Source organism: Callithrix jacchus, chromosome 6, assembly GCF_049354715.1.
Source record: "Callithrix jacchus isolate 240 chromosome 6, calJac240_pri, whole genome shotgun sequence".
NCBI classification, from domain to species: domain Eukaryota; kingdom Metazoa; phylum Chordata; class Mammalia; order Primates; family Cebidae; genus Callithrix; species Callithrix jacchus.
Window position 1 is genome coordinate 100,670,957 of NC_133507.1, and position 27,268 is coordinate 100,698,224.

Genomic DNA, 27,268 nt, shown 5'->3' on the forward strand with positions numbered 1-27,268 from the left:
AGGTATATAATACTTTAAAAACATCAATTAAAAGCACTAAGCAGAGTTTTGGTCATCTTTTCAATTTAATGGGTTTAACTTTTAGACCATAATTGGGTAAAATGGCATTGTCATATTACCTCCTGGCTTTGTATCCATGGAGGCACAGAACTCTTCATCACTGAAAAGTTATCATAAATAATATCCCAAGGTGGGTCTAGCATGAAAAATTCCATTAAAATAAAAACGAAATCGTTTATTCGGAGCATTGTTGCTAAGTTTCTGGAAATATCTTAGTGAAAGTATAAAATATGAATAAATTTAGAATTTTTTCAGGGTATTAAAATGATCTAAAAAGGTTATAAATCATTACAATACAGCATATCCAAACAAATAGAATACTTTTAAATAAAAATAAGAATAAATAACTATTTTTTTTCCTAAGAATGCACTTTTCTTTTAAATTGTCAACTTGAAAAAACAACTATCAATTAGGTAAGTGGCAAGTTAATCAGTATATAGATTAACAGCAATTAAGAAATAGTAATCGTGTGTTATATTTTATTTCTTGATTTAGTTAGTTAGTTATTGAGATGGAGTCTTGCTCTGTCGCTCAGGCTGGAGTGCACTGATGCCATCTCAGCTTACTGCCTCTTTCTCCCAGGTTCAAGTGATTTTCTTGCTTCAGCCTCCCGAGTAGCTGAGATTAAAGGCATGCATTACCAAACCTGGCTAATTTTTATGTTTTTAGTAGAGACAGGGTTTCACCATGTTGGCCAGGCTGTCTTGAACTTCCAGCCTCAGGTGATCCACCTACCTCGGCTGGAATAACAGGTGGGCAACAGCACTTCTTTTTTTTTTTTTTTTTTCTTTTTGGAGACAGAGTCTCATTCTCTTGCCAGACTGGAGTGCGGTGGCATGATCTCAGCTCACTGCAACCTCTGCCTCCCAGGTTCAGACGATTTTCATGCCTCAGCCTCCCAAGGAGCTGGGACTACAGACGTGCGTCACCATGCCCAGCTAATTTTTGTATTTTTTAGTGGAGATTGGGTTTTACCATGTTGGCCAGGATGGTCTTGATCTCCTGACCTCATGATTCACTCTCCTTGGTCTCCCAAATTGCTGGGATTACAGGGGTGAGCCACCGTGCTCAGCCACATGTTATATTTTAAAAAGGAAAAAAGTATTAAATTTGATGTTTTTCTTTTTCTTTTTTTATTGTACTTCAAGCTCTGGGGTCCATGTGCACATCCTTCAGGATTGTTGCCTAGGTACACACATGCCATGGTGGTTTGCTTTCTCCATTTCCCCAGTGCCTACATTAGGCATTTCTCCTGGTGTTATTCCTCCCAACTTCCCTGTCCCCCACTCTCCCTCCCCCAAGCCCCTGCCCCTCCCCCCTGGCTTCCCCTGTGTGTGATGTTCCCCTCCCTGTGCTCAGGTGTTCTCATTGTTCATCATCTGCTTATGAGTAAAAACGTGGTGTTTGGTTTTCTGTTCCTGTGTCAGTTCGCCGAGAATTATGGTTTCCAGACTGATCCATGTCCTTACAAAGGACATGAACTCATCCTTTTTAGTGGCTGCATGGTATTCTATGGTATAAAGGTGCCACATTTTCTTTGTCTAGTCTATCATCGATGGGCGTTTGGGTTGGTTCCAGGTCTTTGCTATTGTAGACAGTGCAACAAGGAACATAGATGTGCATGTGTCTTTATAATAGAATGATTTATAGTCCTTTGGATATGCACCCAGTAATGGGATTGCTGTGTCAAATGGTATTTCTATTTCTAGATCCTTGAGGAATCGCCACACTGTTTTCCACAATGGTTGAACTAATTTACACTCCCACCAACAGTGTAAAAGTGTTCCTGTTTCTCCACATCCTCTCCAGAATCTGTTGTCTCCAGATTTTTTAATGATTGCCATTCTAACTGGTGTGAGATGGTATCTCAATGTGGTTTTGATTTGCATTTCTCTAATGACCAATGATGATGAGCATTTTTTCATACCTTTGTTGGCCTCATAAATATCTTCTTTTGTAAAGTGTCTGTTCATATCCTTTTCCCACATTTGAATGGGTTTGTTTTTTTTTCTTGTAAATCTGCTTTAGTTCTTTGTAGATTCTGGATGTTAGCCCTTTGTCAGATGGGTAGATTGCAAAAACTTTTTCCCATTCTGTTGGTTGCTGATTCATTCTAGTGATTGTTTCTTTTGCTATGCAAAAACTCTTGTGATTAATTAGGTCCCATTTGTCTATTTCAGCTTTTGTTGCCATTACTTTTGGTGTTTTAGTCATGAAGTCCTTGATCTACACCTGGCAGAGACACAACTAAAAAAGAAATTTCAGGCCAGTATCCATGATGAACATCAATGCAATAATCTTTAATAAATTACTTGCAAACCGAATGCAATAGCACGTTAAAAAGCTTATTCATCACGATCAAATAGGCTTCATTCCAGGGATGCAAGGCTGGTTCAACATAGGCAAATATATAAACATAATCCATCACATAAACAGAACCAAAGAAAAAACCCACATGATCATCATAATAGATGCAGAGAAGGCCCTTGACAAAATTCAACAACACTGTATGCTAAAAATTCTCAATAAACTAGTTATTGATGGAACGTATCTTAAAATCATAAAAGCTATTCAGACAAACCCACAGCCAATATCATACTGAATGGGCAAAAACTGGAATCATTCCCTCTGAAAACTGGCACTAGATAAGGATGCCCTCTCTCACCATTCCTATTCATTATTAGTATTGGAAGTTCTAGCCAGAGCACTCAGGCAAGAAAAAGAAATAAAGGATATTCAATTAGGAAAAGAGGAAGTTAAATTACCTCTATTTGCAGATGACATGATTGTACATTTAGAAGACCCCATTGTCTCAGCCCAAAATGTTCTTAAGCTGATAAGTAACTTCAGCCAAGTCTCAGGATACGAAATTAATGTGCAGAAATCACAAGCATTCCTATACACTAATAACAGACAAACAGAGAACCAAATCATGAGCGAATTCCCATTCACAATAGCTACAAAGAGAATAAAATACCTTGGAATACAACTAACAAAGGATGTGAAGGACCTCTTCAAGGAGAATTACAAACCACTGCTCAAGGAAATAAGAGAGGACACAAACAGAAGAATCAATATCATGAAAATGGCCATACTGCCCAAAGTAATTTATAGATTCAATGCTATCCCCATCAAGTTACCATTTACCTTCTTCATGGAACTGGAAAAACCACCTGAGACTTCATATGGCACCAAAAGAGAGCCTGCATAGCCAAGAAAATTCTAAGCAAAAAAAAAAAAAAAAAAAAAAAAAAAAGCTGGAGGCATCACACTACCTGACTTCAAATTATACTACAAGGCTATAGTAATCAAAACAGCATGGTACTGGTACCAAAAGAGAGATGTAGACCAATGGAACAGAACAGAGAACGCAGAAGTAATGTCACACATCTATAACCATCTGATCTTTGACAACCCTGACAAAAACAAGCAATGGGGAAAGGATTCCCTGTTTAATAAATGGTGTTGGGAAAATTGGCTAGCCATGAGCAGAAAGATGAAACTGGACCCCTTTCTTACACCTTACACTAAAATTAACTCCAGATGAATTAAAGATTTAAACATAAGACCTAACACCATAAAAACCTAGGCAATATCATTCAGGGCATAAACATAGACTTTTTTCTTAAGACTATTGGCAAAGACCAGATCTCTAATGAAAATGTGATTGAGAGATTGTGAAGCCAGCTTTGCAACTCTTATTCCATTCTGCTTCTAGATCGTTTCCAGCAGTGAGAAAATTTTTGGAAAGTAGAGTCAATATGCTGTGTGCTTCCAGGGAAGATGGGGCTGGAGTTCCTTTCTTTCCAATTCTAGCCAGTTAAATTTTGGCTTTTATTTGACTTACTCCTGAAATAGCCCCTGATTACAGCAAGGAAGAAATGAGCCAGATTGATGTCTGTCTGTTCTCTGAAGATACGAGCTAGCATCCTGTTTTTCCTGGTTTGAGCACTGTCCCAATAAAAGGGTTTTATCTTAGAAGTCAATGGACTCAAGAGGATTATGTGGAAGAGTGAATCTTCTCCAACAGAGAGTTCCTTGAGCCTGTAGCTAAGGGGTTGTCATAAACCATAACCTGAAGTGGGCATGACTCATGTCAGGTTACCACAAGAAATAATAAGTTCTTAGTAATGGTAGGAGGGTTGAAGAACCCACAATAAGTTCCCGTGAGTGAAAGCATTGGAACCACTTGCTATCCTGATTATATCAATTCCACGTTACAGCTCTACCAGAGAAATCATTTTCAAACTTACCTCCCCTTTCTACCTTTTCTTTAATTTTGAAAAAGCCAAATGCAGTATACTGAGGAAAGATTTATGAGGAGTGCAAGTAGAAGGACTGAAAGATACCTAATATTCATGAAGGACTTGGATATTAAGTATTCATGATATATACTAGATACTATGTAGACAAGACAATCAGTGTTCAGAATATTCCAACTATAAATGATATCTATGAAGCACTCAAATATATGAGGCCTTAATTTGGTCACTTAGTGGTGACACCCATTCTGGACTCATATATCCTCTGTCCAAGCAGAAGAACAAAATCTTGGCTGTTTATCAAGCTTCATCTGTGATCAGGCACACTTGTTCCTGTCCCTCTATGATAGATCAAGAGTGTTATTGGTCCTGGCCATCTTCTATGTATAGTTTCTTTTTCTTAAACCTCAACTCTGGTCTGATACAAATGTCATCAGTGGGAAAGGTGATGTGGCTGAGTGACAGATAGAACATACAACTTTTGAAAACACAGGATTCAAGTAGTGTGTGGCCCTTCCAACCCACCTGTAGCCTATCCCTAAGTATATTCACTTACCTATCTCTTCCATGCTGCTTATCCTTGTGTTCTTTAAATAGATTTTAAAACACCATGTGATTCAAGAATTTTAACTTCTCTGGGAGCCTTTCTGTTCTGACCTTTAGGGTTGCTTGCATGATAATTTATTGTAGGACATCATTGCTCTCAGGTAATGTCCCATTTGATAGCTTCTTATGCTATAGTCTAGCTTTCATTCAAGATTTGTAACAAAATACTTATTAGCTCGTTTGGGTAATATTTGTCTTTCATAGAATATAAATACCATGAAGCCATGAAATATTTTTTTCAATGCCTCCTAGAATGCCCAGGACATACCAGGCATTCAATAAATATTTGTTGACTACATTAGCAGACAAACAGAGACTTTTTAATAGATTTTTCAGACTTAAAAAAGAATTGTGAAAATAATACAGAGCATTCTCAAGAATTCTTTACTTAGCTTATGCTAATGTTAACATCTTACACAGTACAATTGTCAAAACTGAGAAATGAGCATTGGTGCACTATTAACTATAAACTTTATTCACATTTTACCAAATTTCTATTAATCTTTTTTTTCTCAATTCAGAATCCAGTCCAGGAAACATTGCATTAAGTATTGTATGTCTTCTTATTCTTCTAAGGAGCTGGCAATAGTTGATGAGTATTTTCTTGTCTTTCATAACCTTGACATTTTTAAGAATACTTTTCAGATATTTTGTAGAATATCTCTTGATTTGTGTGTGTCTGATGTTTTCTCATAATTAGACTGAGGCCATACATTTTTGGTGATGTGCCATTTCTAATGTACAATATCCAATGATGCATGATGTCAGTTTCTTATTGCTATTTATCGCTCTTATATGCATCAGAGTTAGCTTAAATTACCTAACAGATATTTGCTACTCTGTTTCATATATATGGATCTGGTGATGATGATTGTTTTGTGTCTCATAAGTCCATTGTTTTCTCTTACTTTGCGTTCTTTAGTTTTATTACAAAACGCAGATAGCTTGGGTTGCTCAGTTGAGACTTAGGCAAATAGATTTGACACCTAGGATGGAAACTCTTCTACTAGGCCTTTAGGGCCCTGTTTTGAGTTAATATAATTAGAAACTGAGCTGGGTTTGAAGTTTGTTGTTACTGTGACACACCTCTGTCTGTCAAAGTATTACATTATCTAGAGGACGATTTGTGTTTAGTATTTTTTTTATTTGTTTTTTTTTAATGTCCTCTTTACCCTCAGCTTTAGGGCTCTCCTTTGTGCTGCCCCTAAGCAAGGGCCTGTCTCCGATCATTCCCTGTGAGGTGTTTGCTAGTGTGGCTAAGGAATTGGAGGGTACTGTGAGGAAATTTTCTGTCACTCTGACCACAGTCTCAGTCCTAAATAAGCACCATATCCATGAGTCTCAAGGACATAGTCTTTTCAGTCTTCTCTCCCTTACAGCTCTGAGTCAGAAGCTATTTTAAGTTTTCCCCCAGGATTATAGAAACTTTTCCTGGTCCTTTCCCCAGCTGCAATAGTTATAAACTGATAGCCCCAGCTTCACAGAGTTTACTTTCTCCCTCCAAAGATTCATACTTTGTTTCATACAGGAAACATAAGTTGAGGGTCCTATCTTAGTTTTCTCCCTCTCATTAACCAGCTTTTATTTCCTCCTCCAGTTTTGAAACATCAGAGAGAATGTCTGATGACCTCCTGATCTTTTCTGGGAATACCTTATGGTGTTTGTAGGGAAACACAAATCTGCAAGAGGATATAGACTCCCTAATATTTTCATCTCCCAGGGACTTTACCCTGTCTTGGAGAATAATTAGCTGGCCTACCCCAAGCACTAATCAGCTGTCCTCTCCCATGTCACCAAATATCTAGGTAATTACTTCTGACCTGCATCTTTCCCAGGTAAACCAAGGCACCTGTATCTTCTGTCCCTAAAGACAACCAACTCCCTTCTAACTCTGGGTTAGCTGGTTGCTCTGCAACCTCAGTATGTTCAAGAAAAGTTGTGAACATGTGGTTTGCCTGGCTATTTATTGAAAGTTTGGAAGAAGTGTTCTTTCCATTTTTTTTGTATCTGCAGGTGGAAACCAAAAGTTTAAATCACCCCTTTTACCCTCCTCAGACATAGATTTAAAGATGTTTTGCAACAGGAAAGTTGGCTAGGAGAAAGGATGAAACACTAAACTTTAAATTTTGTGGTACAGTAATAAGAGCAATACAGTAATAACTGGAAGTCAGATAGGTTTGAGTTCAAATTTCTTCTGCATCATTTTCTCTTTTGAAATCTTGGGCAAATTTGGATCCAGGGTTGTCATTCATTACAGAGATGTACAATGATTACAAAGATGTAAGCTTCACACTGTCATTTCCATTAGTAATTCCCCAATAAATGGACTATTTAGGGAGCAAACAGATAATATCGTGGGTGAGTGGATGAGTAAGGGAACCTTCCCCTTCCCCCTCAGTTGGAGGGCTTCTGCATTTATCAGCTATGTGGATACGACTAACCAGTGAACTCCAAATTGAAGAAAGAATGCCTAGAAAAATGAAAAACAGATGTATGGATGTAAAATATAAAATGCATGCTGATTAAGTGCCTTTTGTTTTAGATTTTTAAGATAATTTAGCATCATGTAGTTCATAACAAGGAAAGGCAAACCTAGGAGCTTGAGGTTGTAGCAATGAAACTGTCAATAGAACTTGAAGATTATCAAAGGTAAATGGAAGAAACAAGATTGAAAGCAAAGTTAGGAAGAGGTTGAAAAGAGATGAATAAAATTGGTGTGGCAATTCTAAAGAGGATAGGACTTGGACTGAGAGGAGAAGTTTGAGAGATGCTTCTGCCACTTATATGTTAGATGGCCTTTGGTAAATTATTTAATCTTTTGGAGGTAAGAATTCTCATTTAGAAAAAGCAATTGTAATCAGGTTCTTCTTTTTCATCTACTCTTTCAGCTTCTGTGCTGAATCCACACATTACCATTTGCTATTTCTTTGAACACAGAAGGCTCATCTGTGTTTCCTGCTGATGTTCTCATTGCTCTAACTGCCCAGTGTCAGGAACCAGATATTTCTTATCTCTCCAGAATTTAGCACCATTGTGCATAGAAGAGCATTGGCACTCAAAAAAAAAAAAGGTGTTATATCCATCTATTCATATCCAATGACCTTTTGTTCAGCTTCATCATTAGGGTCACTCACCTGCAAGATATATGACATGTATAAAACAAAATCTGTGGATAAGGAGCCGAGTGATGAGTTGAGGGTAGGGCAAAGTGAATAATAAATTAAAGTGGGGATTTGCCTTATTTATACAGGTAGGTGTGTGTGTGTGTGTGTGTGTGTGTGTGTATGATTCTTTAAATATTTTATTGGATTTTAGGTTCTGGGGTACATGTGAAGAACATGCAAGATTGTTACATAGGTACATACATGGCAATGTGGTTTGCTGCTTTCCTCCCCATCACCTATATCTAGCATTTCTCCCCATGTTATCCCTCCCCAACTTTCCACCCCGACTGTCCATCCCCTATTTTCTCCCTACAGACCCCAGTGTGTGATGCTCCCCTCCCTGTGTCCATGTGTTCTCATTGTTCATCACCCCTCTATGACTGAGAACGTGTGGTGTTTGATTTTCTGTTCTTGTGTCAGTTTACTGAGAATGATGGTTTCAAAGTTCATCCACATCCCTACAAAGGACACGAACTCATCATTTTTTATGGCTGCATAGTATTCCATGGTGTATATGTGCCACATTTTCTCTGTCCAGTCTATTATTGATGGGCATTTGGGTTGGTTTCAAGTCTTTGCTATTGTAAACAGTACTGCAATGAAAATTCCTGTGTGTGTGTCCTTATAATAGAACGATTTATAGTCCTTTGGGTATATACCCAGTAATGGGATTGCTGGGTCAAATGGAATTTCTATTTCTAGATCCTTGAGGAATCGCCACACTGTCCTTCACAATGGTTGAACTAATTTACACTCCCACCAACAGTGTAAAAAGTGTTCCTATTTCTCCACATCCTACTTTCAGAGAGAGCGAAAACAAATGTGGAAATATAGAAGGGTGTGATGTTGAGGCTGTCCACCCTAGTTGTGCTCTCCAAGTTGGTAATATTCACTACTAATCACTCTGCACTGACTTTTCACATAATATCTGTGGTCATAAATGTGGAGAAGGTTAGTGGGCGACTAAACAGCTAGCTACATCCCAGGCAACAGGCAAGACAATGCTTTAAGTTTTGGTTGCAATAGCCTTTCATCAGGCAATTTACTATTAGAATTCTTTGAGTTGCTATATTGATAAAAATCTGCCCGTAAGCCACTAACTCAGACCCCACCAAAGTGTTGGAGATACTCAAAGAAATATTTCCTTTCATCATGACTTATAAAAGCAAAGATTCTATACGTATACAGAAATCCGCAGGTAATTTCACCCAGCATTAAGACCTACTAAGTCTAGCTTTAAAAAACTTTTCCATCTCAAATTTCACCAATCTCTAACTTCTCTTACATCAAGCTACCCCTAACTCTTATGAGCCATACACAAACTCTATTCTAGAATCTGTCAGTTCTTACACATATCAATGAGTTTTAGAGTTTCTGTTAACACAGGGACTGTTTTGTTGTTGTTGTAACTCTTACTACAAAAATTAGTCCTTTGGGTATATACCCAGTAATGGGATTGCTGGGTCAATGTGGCTCTGGAAGAATGGGAACCATGGGAGTAGGCTTGAATTCTACCTTAATGCTGTTTATTTTTATTTATTTATTTATTTAGAAATGGAGTTTCACTCTTGTTACCCAGGCTGGAGTGCAATGGCGTGATCTCGGCTCACCGCAACCTCTGCCTCCTGGGTTCAAGCAATTCTCCTGCCTTAGCCTCCTGAGTAGCTGGGATTACAGGCATGCGCCACCATGCCCAACTAATTTATGGTATTTTTAGTAGAGACGGGGTTTCACCATGTTGACCAGGATGGTCTCCATCTCTTGACCTCATGATCCACCCACCTCGGCCTCCCAAAGTGCTGGGATTACAGGCGTGAGCCACTGTGCCCGGCCCTTAGTTTTTTTAATAATTAAAGTAATTATGTTTTTATTTAAATGTTGCTTATTAAGCATTAAATTGACAAACTTTTTTATTTTAATAGTTTTGTAAGATGAATAAGACTGGAATACACACACACACACACACACATATGTTTTATTGCACTTTAGATTCTGGGGTACATGGGAAGAACATGCAAGACTGTTGCATAGGTACATACATGGCAATGTGGTATGCTGCCTCTATCACCCTGTCACCTATATCTGGCATTCCTCCCCATGTTATCCCTCCCCAACCCTCCTACCCCATGATGTCTCTCTCTTATTCCCCCCTACAGACCCCGCTGTGTGATACTTCCTCCCTGCGTCCATGTGTTCTTATTGTTCAAGACCCACCTATGAGCGAAAGCATGCAGTGTTTGATTTTCTGTTTTTATGTCAGTTTGCTAAGAATGATGCTTACCAGATTCATCCATGTCTCTTCAAAGGACACAAACTCATCGATTTTTATGGCTACATAGTATTCCATGGTGTATATGTGCCACATATTCTTTGTCCAGTCTGTCATCAATGGGCATTTGGCCCAGGTTCCAGATCTTTGCTATTGTAAACAGTGCTATAACTATTTCAAAGCCCATTGGAAAAAGAAGAAAAAAAAATAATTTAAAAATCTGGTTCTAATTTTAGATTGAGAAAGCTGTGTGATTTTCACCAATTGAGCTCACTTATCTCATTTAATTTTTTGAATTTACAAAATGAGGGAATGGGACAAGGAGATTTCTAAGGTAACTTCTATTCATAAAATTATTTAGAGCGAATATAATTTATTATATTGGCAATTTCTACATTTATACATTAAAAAATGGGTTTCTGCACCAAAGATTTAGGCAAAATGTCTCTAAAAATGTTTGTTGAAGCACATGAGTTCATGTGGCTTAATGTTATACCAAGAGACTGTAGACATAGGAAAAAAAATCTGTAATTAATAAAGAACTAGTTATTAATTCTACATCCTTAAGTAAAAAGTACAAACAGATTGGTATTTATGTGTGTGCTATTTCTCTTCCTTATTTGACACCATTTGATCAAAATATTGTTATGCCTCAGACTATTCTGCAGGCTCAAATAAATACTGGATTTCTGAGATATAAAAAGATTTTTTACCCTTCAAAGGACCTTCCCAGTTTCCAACAACCTGCTCCTTAGGCAAAGAAAATGTATTTTTCTCCACATAATTTTGAGTTGATAGAAGGTAAATTGAAATGACATTTTAAAATTTACAATTAGTTTTAGTAAATTCAATATTGACAGTGTACTACTTGGGAGCACCTGATGCTTGAAAGATCAGAGATCAGTTTGTCCTTGGAGATATCTTGCTTTTTAGTCAAAATAATATATATTTATTTTGGTTTCTTAAATGTGAAATTGAGAATCAGAAATAACCAGCTGGCAAAAATAATATTATGTGTTTTTTTTTAACTTTTAACTCCTATATGATGAAAACAAATCTTTAAAATTGTTAAAACTTTTAAAGTGAGCTACAATATAAAGTGTACTAACCTTGTGTATGAGTTTTTGAAATGTATAAACATCTGTAATGATCACTCAGATAAAAGTAAGAACAACATTAGCACAACAGAAGCTTTCTTTGTACTTTCTTCTGGTAAACTCCTCTCTTAAGTGATCTCTATTGAGACTTTCAACATCATAAATTAATAATGTATTTTTGTGTGCTTCACATTAAAAGTTATATGGTATGTGCTGCTTTTCATCTGGTTTTCTTTACATTATGCTTATCCAATATAATCATATTTATTGTGTACAAAACTTTTAAATTTTTATTGCTGGCTTATATTCTACTAATGAATAAAACACTATTCATCCTACCATTGATAAGCAATTGGATTGTTGTTAGTATGAAACTAGTAACAATGCCTTTATCAATGCTCGTGTACATAAATTTTAAAAAAATATGAATAGATTCCTTATATGAAGTAAAATTGTGTGTGTTTAGTTTTAGTGGTTACTACCAAAAATTTTCCAGAGTTAAAATTGTAATGCTAATTTTATAAGCTCACCACCATTGCCAACAGTAATGCTATTATCCTATTATCAGTGCATTATACAAATATTTTTAAATTACATATGTGCATAATGATATTGTTTGCTTAATTTCCCTAATGTAAGTTATATGAGCAGCATTTTTTATATTTTATATAACCTATCTCTTGAATGCTTAAATTCTGTTAATTTTATTTTCATTTCTAAAATGTCCAGAATTTCTTTCAGTTCCTGGAATTCTTTCAGTTTCCAGAAATTCTTCTTTTTGTATTTTCTGAACATATTAAGCGTTGTTGTTTTAAACTTTATTTGTCATAACTCCAGTATTTAGATCACTGTTAGATCTTTATTATTCACCTTGGATGTTTTTAGTCATTTGTTTCTGTTTGTTGGCTTGCCTATTAATCTTTCACTAAATACCAGATATTCCATGCTTTGGGTGATGCACTTTTACTCCAGAGAGGGTTAAATTTTACTCTAGAAGGGAGATAAAGTACAAGCAAAACATTGTATTCTAGTGGAGTCTGTGCTTCCAGTTATCCCTGGGCTGGTCTATTGCAGGCTACCCTTCTTGCTAGGGTGGAGTTCCAATTCGTACAGTGTATTTTGGGATTTCACTTGAAATTATTCTTTTCTCCTTTCTTTCTACTTTCCTTTCCTCCTTCTCTCTGTCCTTCCTTTTTTCTTTCTTTTTTTTTTCTGTTCTTTGCTTGTTTGTTTGTTGATATAGAGTCTTGCTCTGTTGCCCGGGCTGGAGTGCAGTGGTGCCATCTGGGATTACAGGTGCCACCACGGTTGGCTAAGTTTTGTATTTTTTGGTAGAAAAGGGTTTCACCATGTTGGCCACGCTGTTCTCGAATTCCTGACCTCAAATGATCTGCCCACCTCAGCCTCCAAAAGTGCTGGATTACAGGCGTGAGCCACCATGCCTGGCCTGTCTTTCTTTCTTTTTACCACCTTGTCAAGTCCTGATTTCTAACTTCTTTGTGCCAAAGCTGCCAAAATATCTTCTCAGCTTTGTAGCCCCTCAGGTATTGCTTTTTACTTTCTAGAAATCTTCCCTTGCACATAGAAAGTTTAAGGACTGGGCAATGCCTAAAGGGAGAAACCACCTATACATTTTAGACTCATTTATTTTTGGCACTTGCATCTGATATTTTGCCCCTGAGTCTGTCAACCTGGGAGCCTTCAACTCCAGGCTGTGTCTCCCCAGCCCAGTTTGAGTACCCAAGTCTTTAGGCCACCATGGCCTCCAGATACTTATAATGTGAACTGCAAAGTTTCCAAGGCAAAAGCAAGCGAATAGAGACTCACCTTGGTATTCTTCCCTTCTCCTGCCTGCTCTTCTTATGCCTCCAAACAGTGGCTTGATGAATTTTATTAATCCTTTATCATTTTTCTCACTGGTAGAATTAATCTCTTAATCTTTAGTTTTATTGTCATAATCAAACATGAGAGTGCATTTTTTAAATGTGTGTGGCAAACATTATAGCACTTATGTGAAACACAGAAGAAATAAATAATGAAGAGAAAGTAACCATTTCCTATGATCACAAAGCAAGACTTTTGTGGGACCAGGAATTTGAATTCTAGTCTTAGAACTTTTGATCCAAGCACTTTACATTCTACAGGTTTGAAAGAAAGTTGAACTTCTATGGTTCAATTTTTATCGGATTATTTGTTAGAGGAAAATTAAAGATCCAACAATCTTAGCTGTTGTAACAGAATACAATTTTGCGTGTAACCTTATGAATGTCTGCTTAATTCAAAGAAAGGAAAAATTCTACTTGAATTAGCAGATATTGATAAAATCCACAATTAGGGAAAAAACATTGTATAGAAGACTGTGGAAATAAAAATTACTCCTAACATCCCTTTGAATGAATTCTAACACATTTATCTTGTCGTGATAGGACAGAAATATTGACACAAATTAATGCATTCATAACATCCATACCAGTGGCTGAGAAGTGGAGCTTTTAAATGAAAAGGGCATTCATTTTATGACATGTTATAATGCTTAATGTGACTTGTATGTACTATCTCTTAAGTGTTTTACAATGACACTTTGAGGTAGTTCCAAAGTGTTCTAGAGACAAAAAGGAAATGGATGCAGAGATATGGTTTCAAGAATTTAACAGTGATAATCAGGAATTCATGACAAATGCTAGAAATGAAACTCGGAATTTTTGTGTCAACCTCAGCCTCAGACCCTTCTGCTGTATTTAGAAAATCTGAATGTATTAGAAATACAGCCTAGGAATTTTGCTTTGCCCCTTGCCTCTATATTTGCCCTCAGGCATTTGAAAATACTAAATGAACTGCTAAGGAAAGGTTTCTGAAGTTTAAGATAAAGATGCTGCGGGAAACACCTGCTATTTAAAGCATAAGTGGAATGTATTTCTTTTATGATTTCCATGAGCACTCACAGAAACTCCCCAACTCTGCATAGCTACGTTCTTTCATCAGGGAATCTGGGGAGTTTTCAATGGGAATTCCACGTGAGCATAGGGAATGTCATTTACATAGTTCTTAATGCAAATGATATCCCTGAAGTTGTTGATACATTAGCCTTGGGATCAAGCGCGTTTCTCTTCCCAATAAAGGCCCCAGCAACTCCGCTCCTTATAGTTATCAGTGCTTTTCTAAGCATGTGAAATTCTCATAATGTTTTATAACTGTTCATGAGATTTTCTTCCACGCAAAATATTTATGAGATGTTTGAAGACCTCTAAACAATTAGAATTTCATACTTTTACAAAATACAGCATTGGAAAGATTCAGTTTCTTCCTCGTGTAATGTACTCTGTCAGAGAAACTGCAAAGCAGTGATGCTCAGGCTTGAATGTGACAAAAAGCACGCCCTGTCCACTCAGTGGGTATAAATCTTATAATACCTAGATTACAAAAGATTCACTATTGACAGAAACAATGATGCAGTCATCATTTCATTTTCCCTCTGATGAATAAACCATTTCAATCTCTTGGCTCAGGATAGGTGTTCTTCCAATTTGCTTTTTAGTGCCACTGTAAGAAATTACTCTCAGAATAGCTCAATAATGTCAAATAAGGCTAGGAATATCTGAATTTCTTAGACTCCAGTTGGAACATTCCACTATAGAAATCATAATTGATTTCATTTGCAGATTAAAGAGCCTGGCCAGAAAACAACTCTGCAAAATAAAACAGAATGCTCATTATCAGAGTCATATATTCGGTCATTGTAGTCATAGAAACAGATATTCAAGGATGGCATAGCCCTTCACCCTGTAACCAGACTATGTGATCCTCATCTGCTAATGGCTGATTTATGTAGAGATAGTAATGTATTTTATAGATTTAAATCATTAATTTTTGAATTATTATAGCAATTTTTTTTCACTGATCCTAGTTACAGACTATGTCCAATTTGGTGAAAATTGAGCTCTCTCTTTCAATAAAAGCTTTCTTTCTTTGTGTAGAAAATTGGATTACATTGAACTAGAAGAAACTTTTAGAATACTAGGCTAAGGAAGAACTATTTAACACTTTCCTTGAAATGTTTAAGTGTTCAAAAATTACTATTTCATAGGTCTGCTAATTCTCCAGGAAAGAATGATTCAAATAATTGATACAATTTTTTCACTAAAGCATGGCTCGCTTGTAGTATGCTATTATTCTGTCACAATAAAAGGTTAAAAAAAGGCAGTGGTAAATTTCTGCCATTAACCTTCTTATTTTGCTTATGAGTTCAGAAAAGATCACGATTCTAAAAAGTGCATTTTTTTCAAAAATGAAACTACTTAAGAAAAGGGGTGGGCAGGGGGGAATGCATAATTATAGTTAAGATTTTACTAGCAAATGTTTAATTTAGATTGAATAAATATAATTATTTTGTGAGCAACAGATACATACACGGCCACTTTAAATCTGTTATGTAACTTTTGATATCCAAATATCTAGATTCTATTTTATTTTTATTTTCACCAAAATATACACTGCTGCTGTTATGGGCTAGATACCTGTGTTCCTCCAAAATTGAGGTCTACTCCCCAATGTGATGGTATTTAGGAGCCAGGTCTCTGAGAGGTGATTGAATCATGAGGGTAGTGTTCACATGAATTGTGAAGATACATCAAGAAGGCAACCTTCTTCAGACACCAAATATGCTGGCTTGGACTTCACAACCTACACAACTCTAAGAAATACTTATTTGCTTTTGAGCCCACACAGTCCATGATATTCTTTTTTATAGCAGCCTGAACTAAGACACCTGATTGAAAAACTTGAAAATTTGTGACACAGTGGACTCAAAATAGCACATGGGATCCTGCTAGTTACAATATTTTGTTGGAAGCTGATCAAAACAGATTATTTCATATCTGTAACAGGAAGTAATTTAATGTTTAGTGAGATAGACGGTAGATTATCAACTTCCTTTTAAACAAAATCATCTAAATCTGTGTCCCAAGGGGCCATCATTGCTTTGAAAGTCCAATATTCTTTGTTTTTTTTGAGACGGAGTTTCATTCTTGTTACCCAGGCTGGAGTGCAATGGCATGATCTTGGCTCACCGCAACCTCCACCTCCTGGGTTCAAGCAATTCTCCTGCCTCAGCCTCCTGAGTAGCTAGGATTACAGGCACGTGCCACCGTGCCCAGCTAATTTTTGTGTTTTTAGTAGAGACAGGGTTTCACCATGTTGAACAGGATGGTCTTGATCTCTTGACCTCGTGATCTACCCGCCTCAGCCTCCCAAAGTGCTGGGATTACAGGCTTGAGCCACCGCGCCTGGCCCCTGAAAGTCCAATATTCTTGAGAAGAAAATAATAACAGCAACCAAGGTATTTCTCAGCTCATTGCAGAATTCATATATGGATTGGGATTGCTCTGAAAAATATTAACATGTTTTTATAAATGATGACAAGTATTTCTTAAAGTGTAGAAAGTATTTATATAAATATTTGAGGGCACAGTCATGGCAAAAGAAAATTTCATTCTAACTTCAAATATAGCCCAACTTAATAACACAAAGAAAACTATCATCTGACGAATTGTCATTTTTATGTACTTGGCAGCTTTTCTTAATATTTTGTATATATATTAGTCTGGTAGCTTCTTTCATGGCTACACAAGCTTTTAAAATTTATTTTGAAAACCACTATGCCTAGCAATGGCTAACTAGTAGAATGCAGTCACAACCATGACCTTTGTATTTGTGTTTTTATATTTCATCTAGCCCTTTGGGGTTTCTTTATTAATTTAGACCCCATAACTCAGTTTCTTCCTTACTAACATTCTCTATTTTTGCATTTAATTTCAATCATGAATCTATTTTCTTGTGTATGAATATTCTAGCTGGAGGTTTCTTAAGTCTTCATATCTTCAATGAGTCCCATAGAGGGTGATTTTTTCATTATTTACCAAGCTAGTAACTGAATAGTCAAGACTGGAAATAAAATACTGCTTTCTGTCCTCTGCCTGAAAGTGAAAATTTATTCAAAATATTTTTTCAAAATATATTTTATCACCTCCACTAAACTGTAAAGTAATTACACTGTGTCCTGCTATCTTACCATTTCTTCTTGGGATCTAGTGAGGGAACAATGTCTATTTATTTAACATTAAAAAAACAGCCAACATAGATTAATCAATGGATATATCGTAAGTATTAATCCTTTTAACTCTTTAGCTTATACTTCGCATAATAAAAATTTTATTTTATATTTATTCCGTATATTCAGGTTTCATGGTATTTATTTAAAGTCATGATCACATTGTCTTGTGTTAGGATTTCCCCTGTTCTTTAAAGTTCTGGGTCTTCCAAAGTACATGAGTTTATCAAGATCATGTTAATTTAGATGCTATGGCCAAATTTTGGTGATTTGGGTTGTCTGCAAATGTCAGAATAGGGATAGTCTCTTATCTCTGTTCTGCCCATTGCCTACAATAAAGTATTCACTCATTTAGTTTTTCTTTATCCACCATGCTCTGTGCCTTCTTCCTTCCTTTTTTTCCCCAGTAATTATATTAAAGGTTTATTATGCACTGAGGGCAGAACATCTAAAAGTGGTTTAAGCAAGGGTCAGACTTTACAGCAGTTCAGGAGGTAATTGGGGGGCACGAACTCTGGAGTTAAATCTGATCTGGAATGAAATAATCTCTATGGTGGAGTGCTTTAAGGATTAACTTACTAGGGTTGTTAGGAAAGATTCCCTTAAAAGGTGCCACTGACAACAGGTCTTGAAAGGTGCATAAATTTGCTTAGGATGGAAAATGTATGGAAGGTCTTCCAGGTGGGAGTACAACAATTACAAAGTAGCAGAATAATGAAAGAACACAGGAAGCTAGGAGAAATAAGCCACAGCTGACTCCTGGGCTTCAGTGACCTTGTTCCCTGATTACAGTGGAGGAGTGGTAGAAAGATGACACAGAGGGGGATGCCAGCATGGGACATATTAATAAAAGTTTTATTTTGACATTCTACTCTGAAACCATTGATTGATAACCATTTTTCCTATGAATTACTCCAGGAACATAAAAAATGGGCTGAGATTACTAAGCAAATAATTTTAAGAACAAGAATAACACCACCACAAAACATACTTTCAGGACTGACATGCCATTCTTCATTTTAAAAGCAATCCTTTAAAATAAATTGCTTAAAATCAATCACTTAAAAAAAGATAGAATATAGGGACATGTGACTCTTTAGCTTAGAATGCATGGCTCTCTATTTCATCCAAACAATGAGCAGAAACAGCTAATCAAATTTGTTTTGCCCAGTGAATATTCTTTTTTTTTTTAAAAAAAAATGGTATTATTTCCCTTGATATATGGGATTCCTTTGCTGTCAGTGGTTGTTCCTTCTCAAGATATATCATTAGAAAAATTTCATTCTTGGCAGTCTAATCCCCTTGGAATATCAAAGAACCCATGGAAATCATCTACCAATTAGAATTAAAGGCTAAGCATCATTAATAGTTTTCATGGACAGGTGTATCTCCTATTTTCTTCCACTCTTGGCTTTGGTATCTAATTAGACAGCAACATTTGTACTCTGAGAAGAGCTTCAGGATGGTACTCACTGGGATAAAAGCCTTATGGTGCTGGAAATTCCTGTTCCTGCAGTGAATAAAATAAAATTTGAAATGTCATAGTGGTTATATGAATGTACACTTCTCTTCAGGAAGATTTAGATCAGATTTTCTTATGCTTAAGTGGTACATGATACCTTCTGAAGGGTAAAATATATCCGTGTGTGTGTGTGTGTGTGTGTGTGTGTGTGTGAGAGAGAGAGTGTGTGTGTGTGTGTGTGTGCGCGCGTGCATGCCTAAGTACATATATATGCTTATAAATTTCAAACCTGAGAATAAATATGTAAAACCTAAGTTGAGAACACTTCATTAAAAAGCAATTTCTGACTTTTGTTTCTGGCCACTATAGGATAAGAGACACTGGGTTTACCATCACAAAAAGACTAACACTGCACAATGCACATATTACATTTTTAGATTTTGGACATTGAGCAATGCAGGACAATAATAATTTTAACAGTGGAGATCAGTGAGGTGAGCCCATGATTTTCCAGTTTGCAAATGAAAGTGTAAGTATTAGGATACCAGGTGGAGGTCAGAGATATTCCTTATTTAAAGATGGTACTAGATTGCCTTTGTAGGGCTAACATTAGCCACAAGATTGGAAATTATGGTTTAGGGTCATGCAGCTGGACACTACAAGATTCTGACCCTCCCTAAACTGCTCCTATGATCAGTGCTTGAGATATTTTGCAGACCCTTCTCTTGGGTAGATCAGCTGGTACTACCCAGATCAATAAAATGGATCATCTGATCTTGTGGCCCCAACCTAGGAACTGACTCAGCACAAGAAGACAGCTCCAACTCCCTATGGTTTCATCCCTAACCAAACAGCACTCCTGGCTCACTGGCTTTCCCCAACCCACCAAGTTATTCTTAAAAACAGAATGCTTGGAGAGACTGATTTGAGTAATAATAAAACTCCAGCCTCCCATAAAAAATAAATAAAGACAGAGCAGGAATCTAAAGTGTGGCACAGCAGGTGGAGATTGCAGCAGTACAAGAGAAAAGAGATCTGCAGAGAATAACCCTTCAGTCTTCACCTGAATACTGATCAGTTGATGCAGGTAAGATAATCACTAAAGTTGAGAAAAGACCCACTCCAAAAAGTTTAGAGGGAATAATTTATTATTATTATTGAGGTGAAATTCACATAACATTCACCATTTTAGAGTGAATAATTTGGTGGCATTTATCACATTCAAAATGTTGCACAATCATCATCCCTATTTGGTTCCAAAATATTTTTATAACCCCCTAAAAAACTTTGTACCCATTAAATTGTTAGTTCTCATTTTGCCTTTCCAATCCCAACTCCTGGCAGCTACCAATATGCTTTCTGTTCCCACAAATTTTCCTATTCTAGATATTTCATATAAATGGAATCCAATAATATGTGGCCTTTTGTGTCTGACTTCTTTTACTTACTATAATGATTTTAAGGTTCAGTCACATTGTAGCTTGTATCAGTACTTCACTCCTTTTTATGGCTGAATTATATTCTATTAGATGTATATACCAACTTTTTGTTTATCTGTTCATCTGCAAATGAATATATGGGCTGTTTTCACCTTCTGGATATTGTGAATAATACTGTTATCAATGTATGTATACATGTACTTGTTTAAGTACCTCTTTTCAATTTTTTTTTTTGCTATAATTGTTGGATCATTTGGTAATGTCACTGTCAGTCATGCTGAAGTGCAGAGGGGCAATCAGAACTCACTGTAACCTCTTAACTCTTGGGCTCAAGCAACCCTTCCACCTCAGCCTGCAGAGTAGCTTGAACTGCAAATACATGTCACCACACCTAGCTAATTTTTTAAAAGTGTTTTATAGGGACAGGGTCTCACTATATTGCTCAGTCTGGTCTCAAACTCCTGGCCTCAGGCAATCCTCCTACCTTGGCCTCCCAAAGCATTGGGATTAAAGGCATAAGCCACCATGCCTGACCTATGTTTTACTTTGTGAGGGCTGCAAAATGTTATCTATAGTGGCTAAACGATTTTACATTCCCACCAGTAAAGTACTAGCGTGTCAATTTCTCCACATCCTTCTCAGCAGTCTTCCTTCCTTCCTGTCTTTTGGTCTGTCTGTCTGTCTCTCTCACACATGCATGCACTGTGTTTCTTTCTTAATGGCCATCTAGTGGGTATAAAATGATTCCTCTTGTGGTTTTGACTTACATTTCCTTAATGACTGATAATGTTGAGCAATTTTTTTGTGTGTACCTGTTGACTATTCTTTGAAGAACATTTTACTCAGTTATTTTGCCTATTTTTGATTTGTTAGTCATTTTGTTTTAAATTTTAAACATTATTTATATATTCTAGGTACTAGATCCTTACCAGATGTATGATTTGCAAATATTCTCTACCACTCTGTAGGTTATCTTTTTACATTATGCACAAATGTTTTTAATTTTGATGAAGTACAACTCACCTATTTTTCCTTTTGTTGCTCATGTTTTTAGTGTCCTAAGATTCCATTGTCAAACCCAAGGTAATAAAAATTTATCCCTATGTCTTCTTCTAAGAGTTTTATGGTTTTAGTTTTTATGTTTATATCCCTGATCCATTTTGAGTTAAATTTCATAGACAAAATAATTATTAGCACTATACAGGGGAAGAAAATGTCTTTTTCCAATGATCAGAGTAGAAAATCTCATAATTGGTAGGGTATAATTACTTGGAAGTATATTCAATGTGCATAAAATTAGCCTTAGACAAAAAGGTATTTGTGTCCTGCTTAACAGAGGTTAAAGGAAGCTTTGGAAGAATTAAAACTGTTTCCAAGTTATTAAACTGCATCATAGAACAATGGACAAGTATATTTACAGAAAATAAAAAATGTCAAAAATCCAACAAACTAAAATTCTCAAAATTGAATCAGTCATGTAAAAAAGCAGGGAAATTTGACCCACAATGAAAAGTCAGTCAATATAAAAAAAATTGTGTAATTATGAGGCAAATACATTAAAATAATTTATTTTAATAATTGTATTCCACATGTTCAAGAAGTAGAATATAGAAGGGGTTCAATAAATAAAAGTTATAAAAATACTCAAATAAAACTTTTGGAAATGAAAAACTTTCATGTCTGAGATGAAGAATGAATGAATTGATAGCAGATTTGACAATATAAAAGAAAAGATTGGTGAACTTAAAGCAACATCAATTGAAAAACCCAAAACGAAATGCAAATTGACAAAAGCCCTAAAAAGCATGGATCATGCTTTTTCGGTAAGACCTAAACCTTTCCTTAATAAGGTAACAAAGGTTTTTTTTTATGTTTAATCCTTGAAGTGTTAGAATTTTAGGTTTCACATGTAGGTCTATGCTTAATTTTAGGACTTTTTTTTTTTTTTTTTTTTTTTTGTATGTTGTGTGAAATACAAACGTATTTTTGGTTTTTAAAAAATCTTTTTTGTTTTCTCATTTAGGGCCCTATTCATTGAAAAGACCATCTTTTCTCTTTCCATTTGCCTTGCTACCTTTATTTCACTGATAATCAATGATTAGTGTATATTTCAGTTTGTTTTATTGATTTTACTTGCAATTTTATTATAAAGCTACACTGATAGTTTTATAGTAAGAGAGTCTGGGTCTTCAGTCAATATACTCTCAAATTTATTTTTCTAAACTTTATTTGTTTTTGTCATATAAATTTTAAATGAGCTTGACAATTTCTACACACACAAAAAAAAATCTTAGAAAAATTTTGGTGAAATTTTGATTAAAATTGCACTGAATCTATAGATCAATTCTGGGGAAAATTTCTAACAATGCTGAGTCTTCCAAACCATGAACATGATATAGATCACAATGTTGTAGATTTTTTTTTTCAATCACTGTTTTGTAGCCCTCACTGTATATGTCTTGCACAAGTCTTCTAAGAATTATACCAACCTTTGTTCATTCAGTTATGGTGCAACAATAAATGAATCTTTTCAAATACTACTTTCAGTTTTTCATTACTAGTGACAGAGATTCTTTCCTTGACCAAAGTCTACTTAGGCTCCCCTGCCCTCTCGTCTCAACTAGGCCCTAACATTTGAGCTTCTGCATTTGTCTTTTCATTGTCCAATTTTAGGAAGAATCCTATTGACTTAGTTTAGTCAGATTCCCCATCTCATCATGCTTGGTATCCAGTTCCTCATCTGCCACCATCTCCCAGGTAATATCTGCTGATTACCCTGGCCTATTTCAGCAACAATTGATCTAATCAGAATCCCCTGTGCCCTTATGTTTTCTCTTAATAATTTTCTACCCTTCTTGACTATAAATTTTCACTTTTCTCTGTTGTATTTAGAGTTGAGCAGAATCTCATTCCTCCACTGCAAAACCCCATTACAGTGCTTCCTATACCCATCCTGATGCTTCTGAATAAAGTCTGCCTTACCATTCTTCAACAAATGTGATGAGTAATTTTCATCACTAGTATGTAGAAATACAATTAATTGATTGTATATATTGACCTTGTAACCTCCCTGAAATCATATTAGTTTCTATAACTTTGGTAAATTATTTGGCATTTTTCAAATCAATGATCAAGTTTGCAAATAACAAAAATTTTACTTCTTTTTTCCTAAACTGGATAACTTTTTTATTTTTTATTTTTTCTTGCCTGATTGTCTTAGCTAGATTCTTGGTACAAAGTTGCCTTCTTACACATTCTTAAGAAGAGGTATTCAGTCTTTTTTTCTTTTAAGTATGATGTTAACTGTAGCTTCTGTGTAAATGTCTTTATATCAAGTTGAGGAAGTTCCTTTCTGTTGCTACTTTTTGATAGTTTTGTCATGAATAGATGTTGGATTTTGTGAATAGCTTTCTCTGTCCCTTTTGATATAATCATATAGTTTGTTTTTAGCTTGTTAATATTGTGAATCGTAATGAATCATTTGTAAATGTTGACCCCATTTTGCATATCTGGGATAAATTCCATAGTATTATTTTTAGATTGTCATAAAAAGACTAAAAATTTATTTAACTCAAAGACTACAAAGACCATATCAACACAGCTCTAATTTAGATATAGTATTTTAAATATTATACGTTTTAACTGTGTATTCAACAGGTACTAAATTAACCAATATAGAAGTATTCTTTTAGCTTTAAAATAATACTTATAAAGATTGTTTCAGGCATCACTGGAAAAATAAAATAATGTGGTCATAAAAATATTAAAAAAAAATTAAGGTTTCACTTCAGTGGTAGAGATGCAAGCAATGAGAATTTAAAGACAGAAGGATATGGATTTTTGTTTTGTTTTATTTTGTTTTGAGATCTAGTCTCACTTTGTTGCCCAGGCTGGAGTGCAGTGGCGTGATCTCAGCTCACGGAAGCCTCCAGCTCCCAGGTTCCAGTGATCCTTCTGCTTCAGCCTCCCAGGTAGCTGGGATTATAGGCACACACCATCATGCCCGGCTAATTTTTGTGTTTTTAGTAAAGATAGGGTTTCACCATGTTACCCAGGCTGGTTGTGAACTCCTGACTTCAGGAGACACACCCGCCTCAGCCTCCCAAAATGCTAGGATTACAGGCATGAGCCATTGTATCCAGCCAAGGACAGAAGGATATCATTGATGAATATAATTGAAGGCTGGGAGATACATAACTGAGATACCCCATAAGAAAGTGTATTTGTATATTACAGGGGTAGGGTGGGCCTTCTTTGACAAAAGAAAGTATAATAAATCAAAAGATAATTATGTTTATAATAATGAAAATTTTAGATTTTCTATAGCTGAACCAGCTAATATATTCTAAATTTTACTATATGTCAAATATTGGAGATAGACATATCATTTTAAAAGAATCTGATATTAAATATTTTAAGAGATATTTAATGATTAAGTAATTGTCCAGGTCACATAGCTAATTAATGTTATGGCTAGAATTTAAACTCAAAACGTTTTACTTTTAAAGTATATGCTATGAACCGCCAACCAAAAATTCAACAGAGTTTAATAATTGTAATTGTCTTTAATTAGTGATTCATGAATTTAACAGCATTCCATCTAAGAAATAGAAATATACTCTGTTGTGTGTGGCAGAACAGTTGGTTTCTGTAAGGTAGATTGAATAGAAACAGGGGAATAGCACAGTGCAGCAGGTGGATTGATTAACATCAGGTTACTTTCCTTATAAGGTTAAAACAGTTGGAACTTTATTCACTTGTAGATTCAAATCAACTGAACCCCTTATGACTGGCTACTGCAAATCTCTTGTTGTTTTGGAAAACTGGCCTGTCTCTCAGTTCAGCTTGATGACGTGGCATCTAACACAATTGACTCTATTCCTCATTGGTTTGATCTATGAGATTCCAGTACAGGAGCTCAGTCTAAGACAATGGCCTCTCATAATTTGTTTTAACATAATCACAATCAAGGACTTGAACAATGAGAATAAAATGGAAAGGTTGAGGTTACACAGAGAAAATTATTGTAACCTAGTCAATAGATAACTATTTATAGAAATTTGAGCTTGATTATCATTTGAATAATACAATGAGAAACAATAAAACACAATCGTGGAGTTTATGAGAATCTCATAGACACATAAATGGAGGTCCCAAAAGAAGAAACAAACTTTAAATGAGGAAAGGTACAATAAAATAGAATATTTGCTTCCAAGTAATTTTTATTCACCTACCCCCAAAGATACATTTCCTTGGATGTTTCTAAAATATAATTGAGAATGAACTTTTGTAACAGCAAATTTAAATAAAACATTATAAGAATATAAAATGACTTTTTTAAATATGAGGATGAGGATGATTTTTTTGCCCATATCAGTGGTCCTCAAACTTAAGTATGCTTCAGAATCAGCTGGAGATTGATCAACCTTGGCAACCATTGGCATACCCTACTACATTTCAATTGCAGTCTTTCCTCCAGAGCTAAAAATCCAGTCTCCTGAGTTTTTGTCACAGTTATCTGATTACCTATGTGGTTATGGGAGAGGTGCTTAATTTCCTACGTCTCGTTTTCCTTAGTATCTCAACTGTAAGTATTGGACTAAATGGGCTTTAACATTCCCTCCATCTTTAGAGTTCTATATTTTCTTTCTCTCTTTTTATTTCAAATGTTTAAATCTTTATTGCTGCTTGCTATTACATGATTTGAGGCCAAATAATTCAATTATTAATATATAAAATACTTACTACTTACTGAGGTCTACCTCATAATGGACCTTAGGTTGTAAAAGGAAGAATGTATCCCAACTGTCTAGGAGCTATATCTTATGAAACAAATCCCTAAGTTACCATGCATCAGTATAGCTTTGTTAAAATTAAACACAAATGAGCCTTCTCCTAAGAGTTCTTATGTACTAGGTTTAAGTAGAGCCCTGATATCTATCATCCTTTTAACTAATCTCAGATGATGATGCTAAGCAGCTGGTTTTAGGGATTAGTGGTTTCATGGAGGAGAGGGGCATGAAGAAAGAAGACTGTATAAGGTGAGGGAGCCATAAGAAATCAACTGAACAATTATAATCTCAGCACAATTTCTCTCTGCTGACTGTGGAATCTTAAAGAAACGTGTGTTCGCCACGTTAGTGATCGTGCAAAACACTGAAGGAGGTCAGTGTACAGTACAAATTGGGGAAAGAGTTTGGGGCCATGACTCTGCCACTAGATTTTCCTAGAATCCTTGGTAAATTGTCCTACCTCTTGAGACTCAATTCCTCCACCTGTGAGATGAAAGTGTAGGGATAGGTGTCATCTAAGATGCCTTTCAGTTCTTAAAGCTGGTAGATGAGAAGACAGGGATTATCCTGTAGACATGTCAGATGGCTTCTAATGACCAGCTTTGAGACAAGTGTCTGTAGGACTGATGTCCTACAAGTGTCCAAAGTGGGCTCATTTCTAACAATTTTCTTCTTTCTCCTGTAAATGGATTCAGAGGGGGAAGAAGGGTGGCAATCCAGCAGCATATAGTTCTGGATCATTAAATCCGCCAATCAGTGCCTTCTTATGTTAGAAGAAGACTGTATATGTCTCTTCTTTGTGGTTAAATACCATATACTTTCATGATATAGGCTTTTCTTTACAGCAGCCTAAAATAATCAAATAATCACCATCAATGCTATGCTTCCAGCATATTCTCTAGTATAGTACACAAATTTAAAAACAAGAGAATTCAATTAAGGAACTACTTTCCTGTGAGAGCTGTGCTGAAAACTCTAAAATGCCAAAGGATAATGTCAATTGAAATAAA